Source organism: Aulostomus chinensis, chromosome 4, assembly GCF_037954235.1.
Source record: "Aulostomus chinensis isolate RoL2024-O1b breed Wild chromosome 4, RoL_Achi_v1.0, whole genome shotgun sequence".
Classification (NCBI taxonomy): Eukaryota; Metazoa; Chordata; class Actinopteri; order Syngnathiformes; family Aulostomidae; genus Aulostomus; species Aulostomus chinensis.
The window spans coordinates 21802292-21825953 of record NC_141323.1 but is presented as its reverse complement, the minus strand read 5'-3'; the positions used below and the strand labels follow the sequence as shown (position 1 = coordinate 21825953).

Here is a 23662-nt window from a genome sequence, read left to right as displayed (position 1 = left end):
ATGCTGGTCCCCAAAGACTCAAAGCTGCCCTTTCCTCACAAAGAAACAAAAAAGCTTACAGCACCTGGTATTCCCAGGCGGTCTACCATCCAAGTACTAACCAGGCCCGACGCTGCTTAACTTCCGAGATCAGACGAGATCGGGCGTGTTCAGAGTGGGATGGCCGTAAGCCCTTGACTCTCACACACATGGGCTCTATATCCATTTCACACACTTTACAACCTCAGAAAAAAAGTGATGCGCAAAAGCCTCAGGGTCTTTTCACACGCCAAATCGGTGTCCTGTCAATAAAAGAAAAGAATGTTGATGTCATCGAGAGAAAAGTACTGCATCTGCCATCTGTCTTCTTCAAATTAACCACTGCATGAAATTCCATTCCAAAGCTGCAGAGGGCGCTTCAAGAAAAGGTGTGTGAGGGAAGCTCGCTCATGCTGGTCCCCAAAGACTCAAAGCGGCCCTTTCCTCACAATGAAACAAAAAAGCTTACAGCACCTGGGATTCCCAGGCGGTCTTCCATCCAAGTACTAAGCAGGCCCGACCCTGCTAAGCTTCCGAGATCAGACGAGATCGGGCGTGTTCAGAGTGGTATGGCCGTAAGCCCTTGACTCTCACACACATGGGCTCTATATCCATTTCACTCACTTTACAACCTCAGAAAAAAAGTGACGTGCAACAGCCTCACGGTCTATTCAAACGCCAAATAGGTGTCCTGTCAATACAAAGAAAAGAATGTTGATGTCATCGAGAGAAAAGTACTGCATCTGCCATCTGTCTACTTCAAATTACACGCTGCATGACATTCAATTTCAAAGCTGCAGAAAGGCGCTTCAAGAAAAGGTGTGTGAGGGAAGCTCGCTCATGCTGGTCCCCAAAGACTCAAAGCTGCCCTTTCCTCACAAAGAAACAAAAAAGCTTACAGCACCTGGTATTCCCAGGCGGTCTTCCATCCAAGTACTAACCAGGCCCGACCCTGCTTAGCTTCCGAGATCAGACGAGATCAGGCGTGTTCAGAGTGGTATGGCCGTAAGCCCTTGCCTCTGACACACATGGGCTCTATATCCATTTCACACACTTTACAACCTCAGAAAAAAAGTGATGCGCAACAGCCTCAGGGTCTTTTCACACGCCAAATCGGTGTTCTGTCAATAAAAGAAAAGAATGTTGATGTCATCGAGAGAAGAGTACTGCATCTGCCATCTGTCTTCTTCAAATTAACCACTGCATGAAATTCCATTCCAAAGCTGCAGAGGGCGCTTCAAGAAAAGGTGTGTGAGGGAAGCTCGCTCATGCTGGTCCCCAAAGACTCAAAGCGGCCCTTTCCTCACAATGAAAAAAAAAAGCTTACAGCACCTGGTATTCCCAGGCGGTCTTCCATCCAAGTACTAACCAGGCCCGACCCTGCTAAGCTTCCGAGATCAGACGAGATCGGGCGTGTTCAGAGTGGTATGGCCGTAAGCCCTTGACTCTCACACACATGGGCTCTATATCCATTTCACTCACTTTACAACCTCAAAAAAAATGTGATGTGCAACAGCCTCACGGTCTTTTTACACACCAAATAGTTGTCCTGTCAATACAAAGAAAAGAATGTTGATGTCATCTAGAGAAAAGTACTGCATCTGCAATCTGTCTACTTCAAATTACACACTGCATGACATTCCATTCCAAAGCTGTGGAGAGCGCTTCAAGAAAAGGTGTGTGAGGGAAGCTCGCTCATGCTGGTCCCCAAACACTCAAAGCTGCCCTTTCCTAACAATGAAAATAAAAAAGCTTACAGCACCTGGTATTCCCAGGCGGTCTCCCATCCAAGTACTAACCAGGCCCGACCCTGCTTAGCATCCGAGATCAGGCGTGTTCAGAGTGGTATGGCCGTAAGCCCTTGAATCTTACACACATGGGCTCTATATCCATTTCACTCACTTTACAACCTCAGAAAAAAAGTGATGCGCAACAGCCTCAGGGTCTTTTCACACGTCAAAAAGGTGTCCTGTCAATACAAAGAAAAGAATGTTGATGTCATCGAGAGAAAAGTACTGCACCCTCCATCTGTCTACTTCAAACTACACGCTGCATGACATTCAATTTCAAAGCTGCAGAAAGGCGCTTCAAGAAAAGGTGTGTGAGGGAAGCTCGCTCATGCTGGTCCCCAAAGACTCAAAGCTGCCCTTTCCTCACAAAGAAACAAAAAAGCTTACAGCACCTGGTATTCCCAGGCGGTCTTCCATCCAAGGACTAACCAGGCCCGACCCTGCTTAGCATCCGAGATCAGACGAGATCGGGCGTGTTCAGAGTGGTATGGCCGTAAGCCCTTGACTCTGACACACATGGGCTCTATATCCATTTCAAACACTTTACAACCTCAGAAAAAAAGTGATGCGCAACAGACTCAGGGTCTTTTCACATGCCAAATCGGTGTCCTGTCAATAAAAGAAAAGAATGTTGATGTCATCGAGAGAAAAGTACTGCATCTGCCATCTGTCTTCTTCAAATTAACCACTGCATGAAATTCCATTCCAAAGCTGCAGAGGGCGCTTCAAGAAAAGGTGTGTGAGGGAAGCTCGCTCATGCTGGTCCCCAAAGACTCAAACCTGCCCTTTCCTCACAATGAAAAAAAAAAGCTTACAGCACCTGGGATTCCCAGGCGGTCTTCCATCCAAGTACTAACCAGGCCCGACCCTGCTAAGCTTACGAGATCAGACGAGATCGGGCGTGTTCAGAGTGGTATGGCCGTAAGCCCTTGACTCTCACACACATGGGCTCTATATCCATTTCACACACTTTACAACCTCAGAAAAAAAGTGATGTGCAACAGCCTCAGGGTCTTTTCACACGCCAAATCGGTGTCCTGTCAATAAAAGAAAAGAATGTTGATGTCATCGAGAGAAAAGTACTGCATCTGCCATCTGTCTTCTTCAAATTAACCACTGCATGAAATTCCATTCCAAAGCTGCAGAGGGCACTTCAAGAAAAGGTGTGTGAGGGAAGCTCGCTCATGCTGGTCCCCAAAGACTCAAAGCGGCCCTTTCCTCACAATGAAACAAAAAAGCTTACAGCACCTGGGATTCCCAGGCGGTCTTCCATCCAAGTACTAACCAGGCCCGACCCTGCTAAGCTTCCGAGATCAGACGAGATCGGGCGTGTTCAGAGTGGTATGGCCGTAAGCCCTTGACTCTCACACACATGGGCTCTATATCCATTTCACTCACTTTACAACCTCAGAAAAAAAGTGACGTGCAACAGCCTCACGGTCTATTCAAACGCCAAATAGGTGTCCTGTCAATACAAAGAAAAGAATGTTGATGTCATCTAGAGAAAAGTACTGCATCTGCCATCTGTCTACTTCAAATTACACGCTGCATGACATTCAATTTCAAAGCTGCAGAAAGGCGCTTCAAGAAAAGGTGTGTGAGGGAAGCTCGCTCATGCTGGTCCCCAAAGACTCAAAGCTTCCCTTTCCTCACAAAGAAACAAAAAAGCTTACAGCACCTGGTATTCCCAGGCGGTCTTCCATCCAAGTACTAACCAGGCCCGACCCTGCTTAGCTTCCGAGATCAGACGAGATCAGGCGTGTTCAGAGTGGTATGGCCGTAAGCCCTTGCCTCTGACACACATGGGCTCTATATCCATTTCACACACTTTACAACCTCAGAAAAAAAGTGATGCGCAACAGCCTCAGGGTCTTTTCACACGCCAAATCGGTGTTCTGTCAATAAAAGAAAAGAATGTTGATGTCATCGAGAGAAGAGTACTGCATCTGTCATCTGTCTTCTTCAAATTAACCACTGCATGAAATTTCATTCCAAAGCTGCAGAGGGCGCTTCAAGAAAAGGTGTGTGAGGGAAGCTCGCTCATGCTGGTCCCCAAAGACTCAAAGCGGCCCTTTCCTCACAATGAAAAAAAAAAGCTTACAGCACCTGGTATTCCCAGGCGGTCTTCCATCCAAGTACTAACCAGGCCCGACCCTGCTAAGCTTCCGAGATCAGACGAGATTGGGCGTGTTCAGAGTGGTATGGCCGTAAGCCCTTGACTCTTACACACATGGGCTCTATATCCATTTCACTCACTTTACAACCTCAGAAAAAAAGTGATGCGCAAAAGCCTCACGGTCTTTTCAAACGCCAAATAGGTGTCCTGTCAATACAAAGAAAAGAATGTTGATGTCATCTAGAGAAAAGTACTGCATCTGCCATCTGTCTACTTCAAATTACACGCTGCATGACATTCAATTTCAAAGCTGCAGAAAGGCGCTTCAAGAAAAGGTGTGTGAGGGAAGCTCGCTCATGCTGGTCCCCAAAGACTCAAAGCTGCCCTTTCCTCACAAAGAAACAAAAAAGCTTACAGCACCTGGTATTCCCAGGCGGTCTTCATCCAAGTACTAACCAGGCCCGACCCTGCTTAGCTTCCGAGATCAGACGAGATCAGGCGTGTTCAGAGTGGTATGGCCGTAAGCCCTTACCTCTGACACACATGGGCTCTATATCCATTTCACACACTTTACAACCTCAGAAAAAAAGTGATGCGCAACAGCCTCAGGGTCTTTTCACACGCCAAATCGGTGTTCTGTCAATAAAAGAAAAGAATGTTGATGTCATCGAGAGAAGAGTACTGCATCTGCCATCTGTCTTCTTCAAATTAACCACTGCATGAAATTCCATTCCAAAGCTGCAGAGGGCGCTTCAAGAAAAGGTGTGTGAGGGAAGCTCGCTCATGCTGGTCCCCAAAGACTCAAAGCGGCCCTTTCCTCACAATGAAAAAAAAAAGCTTACAGCACCTGGTATTCCCAGGCGGTCTTCCATCCAAGTACTAACCAGGCCCGACCCTGCTAAGCTTCCGAGATCAGACGAGATCGGGCGTGTTCAGAGTGGTATGGCCGTAAGCCCTTGACTCTCACACACATGGGCTCTATATCCATTTCACTCACTTTACAACCTCAAAAAAAATGTGATGTGCAACAGCCTCACGGTCTTTTTACACACCAAATAGTTGTCCTGTCAATACAAAGAAAAGAATGTTGATGTCATCTAGAGAAAAGTACTGCATCTGCAATCTGTCTACTTCAAATTACACACTGCATGACATTCCATTCCAAAGCTGTGGAGAGCGCTTCAAGAAAAGGTGTGTGAGGGAAGCTCGCTCATGCTGGTCCCCAAACACTCAAAGCTGCCCTTTCCTAACAATGAAAATAAAAAAGCTTACAGCACCTGGTATTCCCAGGCGGTCTCCCATCCAAGTACTAACCAGGCCCGACCCTGCTTAGCATCCGAGATCAGGCGTGTTCAGAGTGGTATGGCCGTAAGCCCTTGAATCTTACACACATGGGCTCTATATCCATTTCACTCACTTTACAACCTCAGAAAAAAAGTGATGCGCAACAGCCTCAGGGTCTTTTCACACGTCAAAAAGGTGTCCTGTCAATACAAAGAAAAGAATGTTGATGTCATCGAGAGAAAAGTACTGCACCCTCCATCTGTCTACTTCAAACTACACGCTGCATGACATTCAATTTCAAAGCTGCAGAAAGGCGCTTCAAGAAAAGGTGTGTGAGGGAAGCTCGCTCATGCTGGTCCCCAAAGACTCAAAGCTGCCCTTTCCTCACAAAGAAACAAAAAAGCTTACAGCACCTGGTATTCCCAGGCGGTCTTCCATCCAAGGACTAACCAGGCCCGACCCTGCTTAGCATCCGAGATCAGACGAGATCGGGCGTGTTCAGAGTGGTATGGCCGTAAGCCCTTGACTCTGACACACATGGGCTCTATATCCATTTCAAACACTTTACAACCTCAGAAAAAAAGTGATGCGCAACAGACTCAGGGTCTTTTCACATGCCAAATCGGTGTCCTGTCAATAAAAGAAAAGAATGTTGATGTCATCGAGAGAAAAGTACTGCATCTGCCATCTGTCTTCTTCAAATTAACCACTGCATGAAATTCCATTCCAAAGCTGCAGAGGGCGCTTCAAGAAAAGGTGTGTGAGGGAAGCTCGCTCATGCTGGTCCCCAAAGACTCAAACCTGCCCTTTCCTCACAATGAAAAAAAAAAGCTTACAGCACCTGGGATTCCCAGGCGGTCTTCCATCCAAGTACTAACCAGGCCCGACCCTGCTAAGCTTACGAGATCAGACGAGATCGGGCGTGTTCAGAGTGGTATGGCCGTAAGCCCTTGACTCTCACACACATGGGCTCTATATCCATTTCACACACTTTACAACCTCAGAAAAAAAGTGATGTGCAACAGCCTCAGGGTCTTTTCACACGCCAAATCGGTGTCCTGTCAATAAAAGAAAAGAATGTTGATGTCATCGAGAGAAAAGTACTGCATCTGCCATCTGTCTTCTTCAAATTAACCACTGCATGAAATTCCATTCCAAAGCTGCAGAGGGCACTTCAAGAAAAGGTGTGTGAGGGAAGCTCGCTCATGCTGGTCCCCAAAGACTCAAAGCGGCCCTTTCCTCACAATGAAACAAAAAAGCTTACAGCACCTGGGATTCCCAGGCGGTCTTCCATCCAAGTACTAACCAGGCCCGACCCTGCTAAGCTTCCGAGATCAGACGAGATCGGGCGTGTTCAGAGTGGTATGGCCGTAAGCCCTTGACTCTCACACACATGGGCTCTATATCCATTTCACTCACTTTACAACCTCAGAAAAAAAGTGACGTGCAACAGCCTCACGGTCTATTCAAACGCCAAATAGGTGTCCTGTCAATACAAAGAAAAGAATGTTGATGTCATCTAGAGAAAAGTACTGCATCTGCCATCTGTCTACTTCAAATTACACGCTGCATGACATTCAATTTCAAAGCTGCAGAAAGGCGCTTCAAGAAAAGGTGTGTGAGGGAAGCTCGCTCATGCTGGTCCCCAAAGACTCAAAGCTTCCCTTTCCTCACAAAGAAACAAAAAAGCTTACAGCACCTGGTATTCCCAGGCGGTCTTCCATCCAAGTACTAACCAGGCCCGACCCTGCTTAGCTTCCGAGATCAGACGAGATCAGGCGTGTTCAGAGTGGTATGGCCGTAAGCCCTTGCCTCTGACACACATGGGCTCTATATCCATTTCACACACTTTACAACCTCAGAAAAAAAGTGATGCGCAACAGCCTCAGGGTCTTTTCACACGCCAAATCGGTGTTCTGTCAATAAAAGAAAAGAATGTTGATGTCATCGAGAGAAGAGTACTGCATCTGTCATCTGTCTTCTTCAAATTAACCACTGCATGAAATTTCATTCCAAAGCTGCAGAGGGCGCTTCAAGAAAAGGTGTGTGAGGGAAGCTCGCTCATGCTGGTCCCCAAAGACTCAAAGCGGCCCTTTCCTCACAATGAAAAAAAAAAGCTTACAGCACCTGGTATTCCCAGGCGGTCTTCCATCCAAGTACTAACCAGGCCCGACCCTGCTAAGCTTCCGAGATCAGACGAGATTGGGCGTGTTCAGAGTGGTATGGCCGTAAGCCCTTGACTCTTACACACATGGGCTCTATATCCATTTCACTCACTTTACAACCTCAGAAAAAAAGTGATGCGCAAAAGCCTCACGGTCTTTTCAAACGCCAAATAGGTGTCCTGTCAATACAAAGAAAAGAATGTTGATGTCATCTAGAGAAAAGTACTGCATCTGCCATCTGTCTACTTCAAATTACACGCTGCATGACATTCAATTTCAAAGCTGCAGAAAGGCGCTTCAAGAAAAGGTGTGTGAGGGAAGCTCGCTCATGCTGGTCCCCAAAGACTCAAAGCTGCCCTTTCCTCACAAAGAAACAAAAAAGCTTACAGCACCTGGTATTCCCAGGCGGTCTTCCATCCAAGAACTAACCAGGCCCGACCCTGCTTAGCATCCGGGATCAGACGAAATCGGGCGTGTTCAGAGTGGTATGGCCGTAAGCCCTTGACTCTGACACACATGGGCTCTATATCCATTTCACACACTTTACAACCTCAGAAAAAAAGTGATGCGCAACAGCCTCAGGGTCTTTTCACACGCCAAATCGGTGTCCTGTCAATAAAAGAAAAGAATGTTGATGTCATCGAGAGAAAAGTATTGCATCTGACATCTGTCTTCTTCAAATTAACCACTGCATGAAATTCCATTCCAAAGCTGCAGAGGGCGCTTCAAGAAAAGGTGTGTGAGGGAAGCTCGCTCATGCTGGTCCCCAAAGACTCAAAGCGGCCCTTTCCTCACAATGAAACAAAAAAGCTTACAGCACCTGGGATTCCCAGGCGGTCTTCCATCCAAGTACTAACCAGGCCCGACCCTGCTAAGCTTCCGAGATCAGACGAGATCGGGCGTGTTCAGAGTGGTATGGCCGTAAGCCCTTGACTCTCACACACATGGGCTCTATATCCATTTCACTCACTTTACAACCTCAGAAAAAAAGTGACGTGCAACAGCCTCACGGTCTATTCAAACGCCAAATAGGTGTCCTGTCAATACAAAGAAAAGAATGTTGATGTCATCTAGAGAAAAGTACTGCATCTGCCATCTGTCTACTTCAAATTACACGCTGCATGACATTCAATTTCAAAGCTGCAGAAAGGCGCTTCAAGAAAAGGTGTGTGAGGGAAGCTCGCTCATGCTGGTCCCCAAAGACTCAAAGCTGCCCTTTCCTCACAAAGAAACAAAAAAGCTTACAGCACCTGGTATTCCCAGGCGGTCTTCATCCAAGTACTAACCAGGCCCGACCCTGCTTAGCTTCCGAGATCAGACGAGATCAGGCGTGTTCAGAGTGGTATGGCCGTAAGCCCTTACCTCTGACACACATGGGCTCTATATCCATTTCACACACTTTACAACCTCAGAAAAAAAGTGATGCGCAACAGCCTCAGGGTCTTTTCACACGCCAAATCGGTGTTCTGTCTATAAAAGAAAAGAATGTTGATGTCATCGAGAGAAGAGTACTGCATCTGTCATCTGTCTTCTTCAAATTAACCACTGCATGAAATTCCATTCCAAAGCTGCAGAGGGCGCTTCAAGAAAAGGTGTGTGAGGGAAGCTCGCTCATGCTGGTCCCCAAAGACTCAAAGCGGCCCTTTCCTCACAATGAAACAAAAAAGCTTACAGCACCTGGTATTCCCAGGCGGTCTTCCATCCAAGTACTAACCAGGCCCGACCCTGCTAAGCTTCCGAGATCAGACGAGATCGGGCGTGTTCAGAGTGGTATGGCCGTAAGCCCTTGACTCTCACACACATGGGCTCTATATCCATTTCACTCACTTTACAACCTAAAAAAAATGTGATGTGCAACAGCCTCACGGTCTTTTTACACACCAAATAGTTGTCCTGTCAATACAAAGAAAAGAATGTTGATGTCATCGAGAGAAAAGTACTGCATCTGTCATCTGTCTACTTCAAATTACACACTGCATGACATTCCATTCGAAAGCTGTGGAGGGCGCTTCAAGAAAAGGTGTGTGAGGGAAGCTCGCTCATGCTGGTCCCCAAAGACTCAAAGCTGCCCTTTCCTAACAATGAAACAAAAAAGCTTACAGCACCTGGTATTCCCAGGCGGTCTCACATCCAAGTACTAACCAGGCCCGACCCTGCTAAGCTTCCGAGATCAGACGAGATCAGACGAGTTCAGAGTGGTATGGCCGTAAGCCCCTGACTCTGACACACATGGGCTCTATATCCATTTCACTCACTTTACAACCTCAGAAAAAAAGTGATGCGCAACAGCCTCAGGGTCTTTTCACACGTCAAATAGGTGTCCTGTCAATACAAAGAAAAGAATGTTAATGTCATCGAGAGAAAACTACTGCATCTGCCATCTGTCTACTTCAAATTACACGCTGCATGACATTCAATTTCAAACCTGCGAAAGGCGCTTCAAGAAAAGGTGTGTGAGGGAAGCTCGCTCATGCTGGTCCCCAAAGACTCAAAGCTGCCCTTTCCTCACAAAGAAACAAAAAAGCTTACAGCACCTGGTATTCCCAGGTTGTCTTCCATCCAAGTACTAACCAGGCCCGACCCTGCTTATCTTCCAAGATCAGACGAGATCGGGCGTGTTCAGAGTGGGATGGCCGTAAGCCCTTGACTCTTACACACATGGGCTCTATATCCATTTCACTCACTTTAAAACCTCAGAAAAAAAGTGTCGTGCAACAGCCTCACGGTCTTTTCAAACGCCAAATAGGTGTCCTGTCAATACAAAGAAAAGAATGTTGATGTCATCTAGAGAAAAGTACTGCATCTGCCATCTGTCTACTTCAAATTACACGCTGCATGACATTCAATTTCAAAGCTGCAGAAAGGCGCTTCAAGAAAAGGTGTGTGAGGGAAGCTCGCTCATGCTGGTCCCCAAAGACTCAAAGCTGCCCTTTCCTCACAAAGAAACAAAAAAGCTTACAGCACCTGGTATTCCCAGGCGGTCTTCCATCCAAGAACTAACCAGGCCCGACCCTGCTTAGCATCCGAGATCAGACGAGATCGGGCGTGTTCAGAGTGGTATGGCTGTAAGCCCTTGACTCTGACACACATGGGCTCTATATCCATTTCACACACTTTACAACCTCAGAAAAAAAGTGATGCGCAACAGACTCAGGGTCTTTTCACACGCCAAATCGGTGTCTTGTCAATAAAAGAAAAGAATGTTGATGTCATCGAGAGAAAAGTACTGCATCTGCCATCTGTCTTCTTCAAATTAACCACTGCATGAAATTCCATTCCAAAGCTGCAGAGGGCGCTTCAAGAAAAGGTGTGTGAGGGAAGCTCGCTCATGCTGGTCCCCAAAGACTCAAAGCTGCCCTTTCCACACAAAGAAACAAAAAAGCTTACAGCACCTGGTATTCCCAGGCGGTCTTCCATCCAAGTACTAACCAGGCCCGACCCTGCTAAGCTTCCGAGATCAGACGAGATCAGGCGTGTTCAGAGTGGTATGGCCGTAAGCCCTTGACTCTCACACACATGGGCTCTATATCCATTTCACTCACTTTACAACCTCAAAAAAAATGTGATGTGCAACAGCCTCACGGTCTTTTTACACACCAAATAGTTGTCCTGTCAATACAAAGAAAAGAATGTTGATGTCATCTAGAGAAAAGTACTGCATCTGCAATCTGTCTACTTCAAATTACACACTGCATGACATTCCATTCGAAAGCTGTGGAGGGCGCTTCAAGAAAAGGTGTGTGAGGGAAGCTCGCTCATGCTGGTCCCCAAAGACTCAAAGCTGCCCTTTCCTCAAGCTGAAGTTAAAAGAATTGCAAATTAATCCTTCACAGGTACTTGTTCACAGAGATGGATGAAATAAAAATTGAATATATTCTAGTATTATAAAAATACAATGAACAAAATTATTAACAATGAGTAAGAGGATTTTCAAAACAAAACAAACAGTGTCTTTCTTGGTTCTGAACTTTCGTTTCACTGAAAATAAAAATCTTTTTTAGTTAGATAGTTTCACATCAAATACCCTCAAGTCATCCTTTACACCTCAATTGTAAGGAAAAAAAGTTTCCTCTACAAAAGATAACCCTTTTGTTTTTTAAAAATATACATCATATTTAATCCCTTTCAGAATCCTTAAGTTACCTTCTAAAACGGTATTCTTTAATTTACAACAACTAAAACTCAATATTTTACCTGTGGGCACACACACATTCATATGAAACACCTTAAATTTAATTTTTACCTGTTTCAGGCCTGTTTATTGAAGCTCGTGTGCGGTCGGGGCTTCACAACTGTAATGGCCGCTTCACTCGCAGCTGAGCACACAATAAAAGCAAGTGCATGTGTATGTGTATGTTAGTCCTCACAAATCCAGGGTTTTATTAGAAGGGGGAGAACGGGAATGGAGGATGAGAGTCTGAATGGTAATGGCAATGGCGCTGGCAGTCACAATCCAAACACTCACACGCAATGGCGGGACAGCGAAAGTCACGAAGAAGAAAACACAGCAGGACAGGGCACAGCAGAACAGCAGAGCCATCGGATGGAAACCCGTCTCTCTCTCTCCAATGTCCGTCTCCTTCAAGCATATTATCTTAATTTAGCCACAATTATCAAACATTATCTCGTGTCGAATTCGCATTACCTTTACTTTCGCTCCAAAAATATTACAACGCTAAAGCTACGATTTGCAGGCACATTAGCACGGAATGCTATCCCTAGCTAGCACGTCGCTAACCATGTACACATCCAGTCTCTTTTCACTATAACAGTTAGATAAAGCTAAAAATACAGGCATAAATATTCACCTCTCGAAGGTCACACAGAAGTTTACATCAGGACCACCAGTCGTCGACCTCCAAAATAAACTTAAATGCTCTCCACACAAATGATGCCTCCCCTCTTAACTCTCTGATCATTGCCCCTGTTTCTCTCCCCATGCGCGCTAACTACTCACTTCACAAACCTGCGCCACTAGTCCCACCCCTTACACAGTAACTTTCCTCTCATTGGCTTTTGCGGTCTTAATACACCCAAAGATAAGACAGGAATGAAATGATTGACAGGTAACAATTGAGGTTACATATAAACACGGCTTCTTCCCCTCTCCTTATTCTCAGATCACTGATCTTTTGCAGACTCAGAGAACTTAAAGACCTTTATATGAATTTATTTTTTAACTGTAAATAGTTTTACTTTTTAAATGTTACATATTATATTTATGCTTTTAACCTGCTCACATTATAACCAATTTTAAAGATCATGAACTCTATTTATTTTTGAACTTTTTAACACATCTTTTTATGCTTTTTATGCGATGTAATTTATTTGATTTTTGTACAGGGCTACATGTTGTATGATAACAAGAGTGTATATTGTTTACAATGTGTTACAGTCAATGGGTGGCACGGTGGTACCGTTGTTAACAGTGTCGCCTCAAAGCAAGTTCAAGTCCTGGCTCGAGCACAGGTTCTTTCTGTGTGGTGTGTGCATGTTCTCTCCGTGCCTGCGTGGGTATTCTGTCTGCAATGGACTGGCTACCTGTCCAGGGTGAAACCTGCCTCTCACCTGAAAGCCACTGGGAAAGGCTCCAGCCTCCCCCTGCAACCCTTAACAGAAATAAGCTGGGATGCATGGAAGTATAGAAAGTGGATACAATGAAGCGCATACAAATTTTTCGAACGCACGAAAAAGTCTCACCTTTTGTTTTTTTCATTTTGGTTAGTTTGGAAGCATGGAATTTCTGACAAAGCCTAAGTTTGTATTGTTTATTCACTGATTTTTCTGACAATTTACAAACAAAGCTTTCAAAACTGAGAGGACAAGCAGTGGTGTTTAAGATCAACACCCAACATGGGGCTTGAACCAACAACCCTGAGACTAAGAGTCTCATGCTCGACTGACTGAGCTAATCAGGTTACGTCAGTGTAAGTCCCATAGCATGAACTGGTCAGAGTGAGAGACTCACAGTCCTGTGAGTGATCACCCACCCATCTATCCATCCATCCATCCATCCATCCATCCATCCATCCATCCATTTTTCCGCTTATCCTGTTAAGGGTCACAGGGTGGGGCTGGAGCCTATCCCAGAGGGGACATTACCTTGGACAGGTCAGTGGTCCATCGCAGTCCACCGCAGCCAACAAATATTGACAGACAACCATTCACACTCACAGCCATACCTACAGTCAATTTAGAGTTGCATTTCCATTTGCATGTCTTTGGACTGTGGAAGGAAGCTGGAGTACCTGGAGAGAACCAGCACAGGGAAAACATGCAGACACTCTCAGGATTTATTCCAATGAAGCGCCTAAAAAAGGAGTGTTGGAACTCACTCAGATGAATGAGACATTATAAGCCATCAAATATATACATGTAGATATAGTGTTGGAGATCCAAAAAAACAGGGAGAAAAGAGAAGAGAAGAAGAAGAAGAAAAAAACAGCTTCTTTGACCAGATAACATAGTTGTCTATTTCAATGTTTGAGGTCTGAAAAAAATAACTGATTAACTGTGAAATGTGATGGACAGGCAAGTACTTACTAGGATCAGGGCAGCTGGAAAATAGGCTCCTGCATCTGTAGGCAATATCAGAGACAAAGAAAAATCAACACAAATGAGCAGGCACTTGAACGATGCTAAAACCACTCTTTTTTAAACAAATACAACCACAGCTCCTGATCTATGGCCTTAAGTACACTGTAATCATGCCATCAGACAGACTCATGCCAGAGCAGTAGCCTAGCACAAGATGGAGGAACGTAATTGCATGTAAACACAGTCAGTGTGCACTCATCTTAATATGAACCGACTTAACTGTTGTGTGACACGTATATTGTGTGTACTGTAAAATGGTTCAGACTATCAGAAAGCTTCATGAATTCACAGGCAAAATACAGATGTCGCACACATTAATTTGTGGAGGCTCGAGATGTAAAAAGTAAAGTCAACTCTCTGTGTTTTTTGGATTAATTTGCAAGCATTTTCAACATTTTGGCTAGCTGCTAAATCTGGCTAGCATGATGTGCACCGAGTGTAATTATCAATGCAAATGTGGCAGGATGAGAGGTCCCATCCTAGCAGTGAGACTGGTTGGTGATGCCTGACTTGGCTTGTACCATCATGAGCCAACCAGTGTGTGGCGCTGCTCTATAAATAGGGGCAGCATCTACCTGGTCAATCTCTTGCTCTTGGGGTTCGGGGTCCTCCCACTTCCTGGTCACATCGCTTCCTCCTCTGATCGCCTCACGCCTGCCTTCTCGCCACCGTCTGTGCTGGTATGTAGCAGTAGCTCCCTGTAGCTCGTGTTGCATGCTGATCATGCACGTTTTTCATATTCACGTGTTTAATTGTAGGCGTCCGGCTTTTGGGACACGGTCCCTTAATCGCCGCTAGTGGGGAACCCCCCCCCCCCGATCTGACGTGCAGAGGCTGTTTGCCACAGCATACTAGCTGTGAAACCCTTTGCTCTGCATGCGTGCGATCTACACCTGATTGGCACAGCTGGTGAGCCGTGACACTGAGGAAGAACTAGCTGCTGCTTTGCTACCGGGCGCTGTCTTGCCAGACTACCCTGCTTTGCTAGATGCTCCTGCTTTGCTGTGGCTGCTGTTTTGCTACAGACTACCCTGCTTTGCTGTGGCTGCTGTTTTGCTACAGACTACCCTGCTTTGCTCTGGCTGCTGTTTTGCTACAGACTACCCTGCTTTGCTCTGGCTGCTGTTTTGCTACAGACTACCCTGCTTTGCTCGGGCTACTGTTTTGCTACAGACTACCCTGCTTTGTTACAGGCTCCTGCTCTGCTATTAGCCCGCTCTGCTACTAGCCTGTTCTACGACCTACTGGCCATCTACACATGTTTTGCTTGTTTGTTTGTTCACTGTTTACTGTGTTCACTGGAGTGCTCTGCTTCTGTGTTAATGAATTGGAATCTGCTGTGTGTTGAACTGGAGGTTGTTTCAGTAATTCACCTTGTTTAACCAGAGTCTGCCAGATCCTGATGTCCACCGTGTGGCGCCACTGAACTGTCCTTCATGGTGCTCTGAAGGTTTGGATCTGCATTGTTTCCCATTCCTCTGCTTGGGCTTCAGGGTGTAGCAAGCTGCTGGACGGCTATCCGTTAGCTCCCTGGTCTAGCAATGGAGAAATGAACTCGTTTCTGGTTATTTTGGGGTATTTTTCCTTGCTAATTTGTGTTTAATAATTAAATCTTGTTTCTCGAATTAATTTGTAAATTGTTTTGAGTTTGGTTCTGTTTTTTTTTGTTTAGTTTTGGAGTTAAATTATAATTCTTGTCATTTCGTTTCAGGTACTGGAAGCTCACGGTCCTGGCGTCGCTTTTCCTCTTGTGTGCTGTGCACCCCTGTTTTGCTTTAATCATGTGGTTTTTTTTTTTAAATGTGATGTCCCAATTGATCAGGGTGTCTTCTGCCTTGGGATCCCTCCCCCCCACTGGTAAGCTCCAGACTTGTTTAGATTCATTCTTGTTCTCTTTTTAATCTGCTGGCCTGTTTACAATAAAATATTTTTGTCATGGAACCACGTCTCCTGCCAATTAGTAAATGAACCTGTGAGTGCCTTTTGGTCGGTACGTTAACTATTTCCTTGGGCGAAATTCCCAAGGTGGCGTTGTCCGGCTTTGGTCACTACTATATTTTAATAAGTGCACCCCCCCACTCGTGTGTGTCGCCACACAAACTGGAAACTTCACTTAGCCTCCACTGGCCTACAGACTTTGCGCCAATGTCTACAATAAATGCAATCGCTACTCACCAAATGACTGTGATTGAGATGGATGACGAAAACCAAGGCTCTTGCCTCACATGTGCAGCTCAGGAGATTCTCCTTGCGTCCATAAGGCAAAGATACTGTTGATTTATTTACAGTGAAGTACTGTATTTTAGCATTACAGCATAGTTCTGTTAAACAGTCATGGGGTGTAATTTAACAGATTCCAATTAGAATTAACGGCAAAGTACTGTAATTTTAAAAACGGTGATACTATTGAAATCTTGTAGTAAATTTACAGCAATTGCTTGCAGTGTACAAGTCCCACCGCTTTCATAAAATTCATCATTGGATTCCGGACGACCCCTGCTACTCGGCTACGGTGGGCGGGAGGAGGCTCAGGCCCGAACAATGCTGACTGCAGCTTTAATTTATTCCTAGGTTGATGTAATACTCTGATAAATCAGTGGTATTTATTTCATGATTTTCATAGGAATAAGTTAAGAATAAAATGCCAGTTCATGGTTAAGCTAAAATTTACATAAATTAGTATTATGAAGAAGATATTAAAATGTATAAAATTTGTTTAAAATTAGTACTTTCAAAAAATGATGTTTAGTACTTTCAAAAAAACATCATTTCATGGGGTGTGAATGTCTTTCAAAAATGTTAAAGTAATTCTATTACGTTAGGTTACGTGCGTGAGTTCATGACCTTTAGTGTTTACACTTCCGGGAGAAACGCGCGCGAGGAAGGAGCATCGTGTAATGGCGTAACGTTATCGGAGTTTGGAGACTGTGTGTCGTCGGAGAGGAGTTTTTATCGGTAACGGACTGTGAACTGTAATTGACCGACGTGATCGGAGTGCGTGAGTCGGATTCTCCGCCACCGATTGTGTTTTGTTGAGCACCAGGCAAGTCCAGTTACAGAAGCTAGCGGGAGCTAGGCTAACGCTGTCCACGCTGAAGGGAGACGCCGCTGCACGGACGGGACAGGAGCTTCGGATAGTCGCCTCGGGAGAGAGTCGTTAACGGCGGACGCGTCACTGCTGCCGACGGAGTCGGAGGACGGGTCGTGGTTCCCGACGGAGCCGGAGGATGTGCCGCTGCTGCCGAGTCACGGAGGTCTGTTGCTGCGAGCGGGACGGTTGCTGCCACAACGAGCGAGGGATTCATCGGCTGCGGTCCGGTATTGTTGACGTCACCGACACATGGGGGGATCTGGTAAAGGTTTCCATCATGAGCTCCAACTAAAGCGGGCCAACGAAAGTAAACATGAGTGCACTGGAAATAAAATTAGACAGTTGAAAAAAAGACAAACAATATACCCCGGGGTTCTTCTTTATTATTTTCTATAGTCTTGTTTATTCAAGGTTTGAATGTGTTTTTCTGCAAGCCTTTAATACATTTTCTAAACTGAAATCTTGTGTTGTTTCATTGAATTTGTGTGTTGTTACTGAAGCTTTACAGCAGAGTTTAAAGGTCAAGTGTTCTCCCCATAGCCTCCAGTTGAATATTTAAGAGTGAGAATCATACATTGCCCTAGATTGATATTAATTATTCCAGATGGGACTTTTACCATACAAGATATTTGAAATGAGTTAAAGTGTTCCCTGTAAGCCTAAGGTGGGTTTTAATATTGGAGCCGGTGGTAAAAGGGTTACATTTAGAAATCTAAACCCCTGCTACCATGAGCACACATGGAAATAAAGACTCAACTGACCGCTCGGTCTACTTCAGCTAGCACACTGAACAATACTGTTGTTTACTTGCTAGCTGATAAGTGAGCAGCTGATGTTTGCAATAACATTGAAATAAACTAAAAATAGAGTCAATAGCTCAAATCCTATCACCACCAAAGGAGCCACGTCTTTAACACTTCAATCTCATAGCGACTCCTCAGGATTTCTTCTTCTCTCCATTGCATTTTGTAGGAGGCTCCTGCCGGTCCACACTGCCTTCCCCCTAACAGATTCAGCTACTGAGACTAAAGTTCGTCAGTAAGCTCAATGCATAAAAGTGACTTAATATTTGTTGAAAACTAAATAGGCGTGAAGCTGTAACCTCACATGAACACTTGAAGTCTAGATTTCAGCTGCATGTGAAGAAATCAGCATAAAATCCTTGTGTTGGTGTTTAAACCTGGACTACCAGAACCAGGCTAAGAGGTGTTTGTCTGTTAGCTGTGAAGCAAACTGAAACATGAAGGCTTTGAGGGTTTGTTCTCAACACAAAGAAAGATTCAATGCTCAAACTGCCAACTCTGTAAAAAAAAAAAAAAAAAAAATATTTTTTTTTTACAAATCTCAGTTTATTTCTTTATGAAGATCTTAATGACGCAATCAGCACCAGAGCACTAAAGTTAAAATTAGTAACACTGTCACTAACGATGGATTTATTTGACCCAATGTAGTTTTCCTGATCAAATATAGTTTTCATCAAAATATTTTATTTTTATCATTAATTATTTCCCAATATGCAACGTCACATAAATGAAAAAATGGAGGACCCTATAAAATGACCTGACGTCAGTGTTCAAGGGTGAAGTCATTTTTGGAATGAAGAAGAGTTCATCCAGCTTTTTTTGCCTCGTGTCTCTGAACCAGCTCATTTGTTGTGTCCACGCAGAGAGAGAGAGGATAAATGTGATCGTGGAGAAGTCCTTTTGTTCTTCAACTTGTCCAACTTGATGGTGAGTCTCCTTTTATCTAGGATTACTGAATGCTTGTGTTATTCATGGCATTGTTAACACTTTATAAACCCTTCATTCAGAGCTGTAAAGAACCTTTAACCTCATATCCCAGACATCAAAGTGGGCCACTAACCGGTGAGATGAAGCTATGCTATGCTGCTACATTCTGAAGAGGTAAAGTAGCAGGTTCTGAGAGTGATGGCTAACCTGGATGTGTTCATCTCCTACTTTAATATCAGCGTCCCAACTTGGAGCTCTGACCACCTCCAGCTTTTTGTTCCTGTTTCTGCTTCAGTCAACAGGGAACTCAAACCTGCAATAGAATCAACAACAATGGAATAGAAAACAGAGGAAGACAAAATATCATAAACTTACAAAGCTGAGAAATGTTCATGAAGAATAAATGCACACATTATGATTGAGGCCAGAAAGTAAAACTCCACACCAAATGTATTTTGACATGTAGGGATAATGAACTTGAATGTGTTGAAATAGCAGATAAATGAATCCACTGTCACACAACAAGATGATGACCCACTACCACAAGATGGCGTCACAGATCCTGATGCTCTGAGCAGGAAACACCAAGCAAAACATGACTAAAAAGCTCCTGTTGTTCCCTCCATGAAAAACTGTGGCACTGATGAGAAGAAGGATCCCAGCGTCCTCTGAGGATCCATCGCCGCACCATTCGGTAGAAGGATGATCGGGTCGGCACCAGGAGAAACCCTTGTGTCTCCGATGCAGGGAAGATGGAGCACTGAAGAGGCCACATTGTGGCGTCCTGAAGAGGACATTTGGTGGAGCCTGAGACAGCAAACATCATGCCGCCCTTCATCAGAAGAACCACAGCACCAGAAGAAAGAATCCTGGCAGTGACGACAGGGAGGATCAGGGTGTCCTCCTCACCACCACCTTTAAACCTTCAAATGAACTTTCAAAAGCTTCAGAGTGGAGAATGATTTTTTTAAACTTTTTTTTTGTTTTTCCTTTCATTCTCATTTGTGCGATTGTCTGATTCATTAGAAATAAACACTGTCTGCTGGGTTTAAGTTGACTGTGATTCTCTTTTTGCGTGCAAATTGAAAGTTATGCCAATAAAAACCACAAGTATTGGAAGACCAAAGGAAGAACCCCCAAGGTCAGGACCCTGAGATCAAAGTGATCGCTCTGATCTCAGAGGTTTGGGATATTTCACATCCCATGGCCCTTCAAATAAGAGCCCTGTGTCACTGTCTACAAGTTTTAAACCGTATTTGTTTGTGAAAATTAAAACCAGACGACCACTGTGGTCCTTTTTACACGGTAAGTAAAGCCCAGATGCCATGGTGGACCTGTTAGCACCCTGGACTTTGAATCCAATGACCTGAGTCCAAGTCTCAGTTCCAGCAGGTTTCCTGCAGCCTTCAGAAGAGCTGCTATGTTTCTCTGTAGATAACTAAGTGATGCTCTCAGCAGGTTGAGGGCACCACCAACAAGGGAGGTTATTAACCTCTGACTTGTAGGAAGAAGGTAGGAGATCTCCAACAGGATCCTTCTTTCCTCTGTCCTCCTTGGATCTCATGGATCATCACAGTCAAGTGGAGACCCAAGCTCCTGGATGGATGTGGCACTCAGGAATTGCTGAGTTTTCCAGTGGATTTTGTTCCATCCATGGTTCAGGAGCAGGATTCCTCCTGGTTAACCTTGTATCTATCGACCCCAACTGTGTAGGTTTGGAGAATTTTTCATGTCATGTCAAGAAATCAGGCTGGTGGGTTTTTCAATGAGAGAAATTCTGGTAACTTAATTATGTGGCATGTTTGTTGAAGCAGTAATTAACTGATAAATTAAGGAAGGCGTGGCCAGTCTTTGCTCACAGGTCATACGATGTAGTTAGAAAGTCCTGAATAAATCTGGAGTTCCATGATTTCCTTGTGGTTCATGTTCCTTTTGGCAATGTAGTCTGGAACAAGAGCAAGATGAACCTCCAAATATCAACAGTTTGGATTGCAGGTGATGTCAAGTTGTATTTTGAGGAAACTCCTCCTTGTGTTTGGTTCCATGGTGAAATGGTGAGCACTCTGGGCTCTGAATCAGTTATCAGAGTTCGAGTCTCAGGGGGACCTTCCTGTCTGGAATGTGTCCCATGGAACAAACTGATAGAGAGATATTATGTGGTTCTAATGTTCTGGTTCATTTCTTGTCCTTTAGAAAAATGAAATTAATTTCTTATTGCCATGAACACAGACTGTGTGTTTAATGTTAACAATAAATGCAACAACTCAGGAGCCAGTCGCTCCAGTGGAAAAAATTCTACTTTGTCAATGAATTAATTCATTTCATATTGCAGTCTGCCACACAGTCTGAGGAGGCAAACGAGTTTCCCTGTGACGTTCCAACATCGGCCTGGTTTCCTCCAACATAGAGCAGCCACCAAAATCTAACTTCAAATGTTGGATCAAAGTCTACAGAAGAAATGCATTTTCTTTCAATTCACATTTTGTCCATTAACTTCATAATCACTCTTCTCAGTCGCCATCTCATCACATGACTAAAGTTTGGGTTCTGTATTGGTGGTAAAATATCCTTCCATGCCCCTCACTAGTTTGCACACAGAAAAGCATATTTTACTGGTTTCAAATCTCTTAGCGTGTTCTCTCACTTAAACCAGCTGTGGCAGCTTTCATTGTGTGATTGATTTTAAAATATAAAGATGGAACAGAACCATTGGAATAAGATGTCAGGACATTTGAAGGAATGTAAATGTCCTGTTGAAATGTTGCAGTGTGCAGCTGAGGCTCTCTGGCAGTGGCACAAGGAGCCACAATGGCAGAACCTGGACCCTCCTGGAGGAGAACCACAGGTGAGGGCCTTCTTGGCTCCAGATTGATGGAAATCAAGTGTCTGAGGCTGTTAGCAGCCATGAAGTTGATCTGGTTGGGCACTGGTATTTTTTCTTGCTGCAGCTCAGGAGTGATTCAGGAGAAGAGTTTCAGAACCACTGAGGTTTGCCTTTTTTGCCTTTTTTTGTAGTGATTTGGTTTGATACAAATAAAACTGACTTGACTTGATTTGGTGCCTCATGAAGAGAAAATCTGGCCACAAATGTTGGACAAGAGTGTTTGTGGAAGGGTGATTTTTTTTTTTTTTTGCAGTGTTGTAAGTCACTGTAACTGCAGCTAAAAGATTGAACTTTCTCCAAATGTCCTCAAGATGGTTTCCAAATGACATCAGTTGTCACAAGAGAAAGTCTGCATGCAAACACACTCAGGTGTGCCCAGCTATTCTTATTAGAACATTCCATCGACTTCATTCTATGTGCAGCCTAACCTTAATCTTAATCTTAACCAAATGTATCTTAATCTTTATTTGAAACTAAACTCAATCCAGACCTTGACTCTGAAATTCATGCAAGAACTAACAAACTGCGCTGTGTTGCATCAGGGCCGGTCTTTGGTCCCCATGAGGAAGAGGACTCCTGATCAGTGTTGATGATGGAAATGGTCTCCAGCACGATAAATCAAGAAATACACACACGCGTAAACACACACAGTGACCCTGCATGTCGTTTCTGTCCAATTTAAATTTTCATTCATTACCCAGAACCTCTCAAAAGCCCTGAAGAAAAAATTGAATATTTGGAGTTTGAAAGCCATAAATAACATCCATATCATATCGTCCATGTCATCTGATCTCATCTTTGTTTGTTGTTTGGAAAGAGGGACAAATTGGTACTTGGTCAAAAAAGAACTCTGGGAAAATGATCCTGCTTTCAGGGAGGTCTTTGGTGAGTTTGCTAAAATTGCAGAGAACCATGACGGAACCAAGCACAAGGCTGCTGCCCTCTGCATCACACGCTGCACTTTGTAGTGTTTGAACTGAATGTGAAGGGTCTGACATCATCACACCAGTACGACAAAAAGTGACCGTGAACCACAAGAAAACCTTCACTGATGAGTCCATGGATCTTATTGATCTGTGCCATTTTCTGATCTTCTTTTTCCGTCTTTGATTTCTTTCTTTGATCTCTAAATTCTGTGCTTTGGTGTCCTTGGTCAGTCTTTGAATTTCTGTTAAAAAAAAAGAACTCAGCATATTTCTGCAGACCATAGATAGGGATTTTACCCACTGCACCATAGCAACCCTCGTTGCTGCTGTGCCATTGAAAAGTAAGACAGCCTGGCAGCCAAGAAAAAACAGAAAAATGTCAACTTAAGATGTATTAAAGACGAGGAGGAAATGTAACCAACCTACAAAGATGGAGGGGAATTGAGACCCACATGTTTGCCATCCTTGATGAACTGTCCACTGGTGCAGGGGATGAGGTCATGGCAATGATCTGGGAGCCAGTCCTGGATGTTAAATGCCCTGATGATGGACAGTGTAGTGGCAAAATGTCTGGTCCACTGACTGAACTCTGCCACAAATGAGGAACAACAGTCAGCAAGGAATAGAAACGAAGAGGAGAAATGGAGAGAACAGAAAAAATGAGAGATCATGGAGGAAAGAGGCTGATATTTGCAAGTGTCCTGACTACAACACAGAAATCTAGAGAAACCATGACCTGGATTACTGAGGATCTCCACTGGCAGTTCATTTCTGTTGATCATAGGGCCATGCTGGGGGAAGCATGAATTCCCCCTGGGACTGACATTGTGGAGCAATGGTCACCTTTCCTGCTGAAATTGTCAATTCTTGTGCTCCCTTCTCTCCACAAAACCATTCCCTTAACGGAGCTCAAACCCCAGTTACAGCCGTGGGAGCCCAACATATGACACACTGGACCATCAGGAACAGCTTTGTGCTTTCAAACAACAGAGACGATACACAATGACTCACGGAACACAGGAATCTCTGGCCTCAGCTGACATGTTGAATTTCAGCAACAC

The 23662-nt window shown here is 44.4% G+C and overlaps 2 long non-coding RNA genes, 19 other non-coding genes and 7 pseudogenes across 21 annotated transcripts; 1 reads left to right on the top strand and 27 right to left on the bottom strand.

The window, feature by feature from the left end:
• Window positions 1-52: 52 nt before the first annotated feature.
• On the bottom strand, window positions 53-171 carry LOC147263445 (5S ribosomal RNA). The gene has a single exon (XR_015113352.1). It is a non-coding gene; the product is annotated as a 5S ribosomal RNA (ribosomal RNA).
• A 309-nt stretch (window positions 172-480) lies between these two features.
• On the bottom strand, window positions 481-599 carry LOC147263444 (5S ribosomal RNA). Its single transcript, XR_015115292.1, has one exon. It is a non-coding gene; the product is annotated as a 5S ribosomal RNA (ribosomal RNA).
• Window positions 600-910: 311 nt separating this feature from the next.
• LOC147263443 (5S ribosomal RNA) lies at window positions 911-1029 on the bottom strand. The gene has a single exon (XR_015113197.1). It is a non-coding gene; the product is annotated as a 5S ribosomal RNA (ribosomal RNA).
• Window positions 1030-1338: 309 nt separating this feature from the next.
• LOC147263442 (5S ribosomal RNA) lies at window positions 1339-1457 on the bottom strand. The gene has a single exon (XR_015113709.1). It is a non-coding gene; the product is annotated as a 5S ribosomal RNA (ribosomal RNA).
• Window positions 1458-1768: 311 nt separating this feature from the next.
• LOC147263441 (5S ribosomal RNA) lies at window positions 1769-1877 on the bottom strand (annotated as a pseudogene).
• Window positions 1878-2188: 311 nt separating this feature from the next.
• On the bottom strand, window positions 2189-2307 carry LOC147263440 (5S ribosomal RNA). Its single transcript, XR_015114640.1, has one exon. It is a non-coding gene; the product is annotated as a 5S ribosomal RNA (ribosomal RNA).
• Window positions 2308-2616: 309 nt separating this feature from the next.
• Window positions 2617-2735, bottom strand: LOC147263439 (5S ribosomal RNA; annotated as a pseudogene).
• A 309-nt stretch (window positions 2736-3044) lies between these two features.
• On the bottom strand, window positions 3045-3163 carry LOC147263438 (5S ribosomal RNA). Its single transcript, XR_015114417.1, has one exon. It is a non-coding gene; the product is annotated as a 5S ribosomal RNA (ribosomal RNA).
• Window positions 3164-3474: 311 nt separating this feature from the next.
• On the bottom strand, window positions 3475-3593 carry LOC147263437 (5S ribosomal RNA). The gene has a single exon (XR_015113196.1). It is a non-coding gene; the product is annotated as a 5S ribosomal RNA (ribosomal RNA).
• A 309-nt stretch (window positions 3594-3902) lies between these two features.
• On the bottom strand, window positions 3903-4021 carry LOC147263436 (5S ribosomal RNA). Its single transcript, XR_015115351.1, has one exon. It is a non-coding gene; the product is annotated as a 5S ribosomal RNA (ribosomal RNA).
• Window positions 4022-4332: 311 nt separating this feature from the next.
• On the bottom strand, window positions 4333-4450 carry LOC147263435 (5S ribosomal RNA). Its single transcript, XR_015115370.1, has one exon. It is a non-coding gene; the product is annotated as a 5S ribosomal RNA (ribosomal RNA).
• A 309-nt stretch (window positions 4451-4759) lies between these two features.
• LOC147263434 (5S ribosomal RNA) lies at window positions 4760-4878 on the bottom strand. The gene has a single exon (XR_015113708.1). It is a non-coding gene; the product is annotated as a 5S ribosomal RNA (ribosomal RNA).
• A 311-nt stretch (window positions 4879-5189) lies between these two features.
• On the bottom strand, window positions 5190-5298 carry LOC147263433 (5S ribosomal RNA; annotated as a pseudogene).
• A 311-nt stretch (window positions 5299-5609) lies between these two features.
• Window positions 5610-5728, bottom strand: LOC147263432 (5S ribosomal RNA). The gene has a single exon (XR_015114639.1). It is a non-coding gene; the product is annotated as a 5S ribosomal RNA (ribosomal RNA).
• A 309-nt stretch (window positions 5729-6037) lies between these two features.
• Window positions 6038-6156, bottom strand: LOC147263431 (5S ribosomal RNA; annotated as a pseudogene).
• A 309-nt stretch (window positions 6157-6465) lies between these two features.
• LOC147263430 (5S ribosomal RNA) lies at window positions 6466-6584 on the bottom strand. Its single transcript, XR_015114416.1, has one exon. It is a non-coding gene; the product is annotated as a 5S ribosomal RNA (ribosomal RNA).
• Window positions 6585-6895: 311 nt separating this feature from the next.
• On the bottom strand, window positions 6896-7014 carry LOC147263429 (5S ribosomal RNA). Its single transcript, XR_015113194.1, has one exon. It is a non-coding gene; the product is annotated as a 5S ribosomal RNA (ribosomal RNA).
• Window positions 7015-7323: 309 nt separating this feature from the next.
• Window positions 7324-7442, bottom strand: LOC147263428 (5S ribosomal RNA). Its single transcript, XR_015115350.1, has one exon. It is a non-coding gene; the product is annotated as a 5S ribosomal RNA (ribosomal RNA).
• A 311-nt stretch (window positions 7443-7753) lies between these two features.
• LOC147263427 (5S ribosomal RNA) lies at window positions 7754-7872 on the bottom strand (annotated as a pseudogene).
• A 309-nt stretch (window positions 7873-8181) lies between these two features.
• LOC147263426 (5S ribosomal RNA) lies at window positions 8182-8300 on the bottom strand. The gene has a single exon (XR_015114415.1). It is a non-coding gene; the product is annotated as a 5S ribosomal RNA (ribosomal RNA).
• A 311-nt stretch (window positions 8301-8611) lies between these two features.
• On the bottom strand, window positions 8612-8729 carry LOC147263425 (5S ribosomal RNA). Its single transcript, XR_015115369.1, has one exon. It is a non-coding gene; the product is annotated as a 5S ribosomal RNA (ribosomal RNA).
• A 309-nt stretch (window positions 8730-9038) lies between these two features.
• On the bottom strand, window positions 9039-9157 carry LOC147263424 (5S ribosomal RNA). The gene has a single exon (XR_015113707.1). It is a non-coding gene; the product is annotated as a 5S ribosomal RNA (ribosomal RNA).
• Window positions 9158-9466: 309 nt separating this feature from the next.
• Window positions 9467-9585, bottom strand: LOC147263423 (5S ribosomal RNA; annotated as a pseudogene).
• Window positions 9586-9895: 310 nt separating this feature from the next.
• LOC147263422 (5S ribosomal RNA) lies at window positions 9896-10014 on the bottom strand (annotated as a pseudogene).
• Window positions 10015-10325: 311 nt separating this feature from the next.
• On the bottom strand, window positions 10326-10444 carry LOC147263421 (5S ribosomal RNA). The gene has a single exon (XR_015114850.1). It is a non-coding gene; the product is annotated as a 5S ribosomal RNA (ribosomal RNA).
• Window positions 10445-10753: 309 nt separating this feature from the next.
• Window positions 10754-10872, bottom strand: LOC147263420 (5S ribosomal RNA). The gene has a single exon (XR_015114721.1). It is a non-coding gene; the product is annotated as a 5S ribosomal RNA (ribosomal RNA).
• A 620-nt stretch (window positions 10873-11492) lies between these two features.
• Window positions 11493-12302, bottom strand: LOC147263419 (uncharacterized). The gene is made up of 3 exons (XR_015112625.1): window positions 12182-12302; window positions 11839-11952; window positions 11493-11689 (listed from the first exon to the last, which is right to left on the bottom strand). It is a non-coding gene; the product is annotated as an uncharacterized LOC147263419 (long non-coding RNA).
• A 4949-nt stretch (window positions 12303-17251) lies between these two features.
• Window positions 17252-19272, top strand: LOC147263418 (uncharacterized). Its single transcript, XR_015112624.1, has 3 exons — window positions 17252-17288; window positions 18728-18791; window positions 18872-19272. It is a non-coding gene; the product is annotated as an uncharacterized LOC147263418 (long non-coding RNA).
• Window positions 19273-23662: the final 4390 nt, after the last annotated feature.